The following is a 551-nucleotide window of genomic DNA, read 5'->3' on the forward strand; positions in this document are numbered from 1 at the left end:
AAAAGTAAAAGTACACAATTTTTAAACTACTCAAAAAAGTACAATTACTGATAAAAACTACTTAATTACTGTAACGTGAGTATTTGTAATTCGTTACTTCACACCCCTGGCCACAACCCACACCGAACACACCCCAACTTGACAGAGAACCGCACTTGTACCAGCAAGGCACTCTTCTGACCCCCTTCTCTCAGTTTCCCCTTACACACACCCCAGGGGGTGGAGCCTCTTTCACTATACACTTGAACATCCAATAACAGTTCCAAACGCAAAAAGGAATAAAGTGCAACATTAACATTAAACACATTGTTTTCCACAACACAACAACATTCTGAACACGTTACACTACCCCCCTCTTACTGAAGTCCTTGACCCCGACCTCCTCCTCCTTTTTGGACGCCCCCTGAGGAGTGTGTGAGTTTGGCCTTCAGGTGCTGATTCCTCTGAGCCCTGTGAACGATCACCCTGAGGGATGTCAGGCAGCGATGCCACCTGCTGGCTGCTACTGGCCATATCAGCTGATTCAATTCCCTTCTCTGACCCCCTTGGAG

Source organism: Sinocyclocheilus anshuiensis, unplaced genomic scaffold (genome assembly GCF_001515605.1).
Source record: "Sinocyclocheilus anshuiensis isolate Anshui unplaced genomic scaffold, SAMN03320099.WGS_v1.1 scaffold1185, whole genome shotgun sequence".
NCBI classification, from domain to species: domain Eukaryota; kingdom Metazoa; phylum Chordata; class Actinopteri; order Cypriniformes; family Cyprinidae; genus Sinocyclocheilus; species Sinocyclocheilus anshuiensis.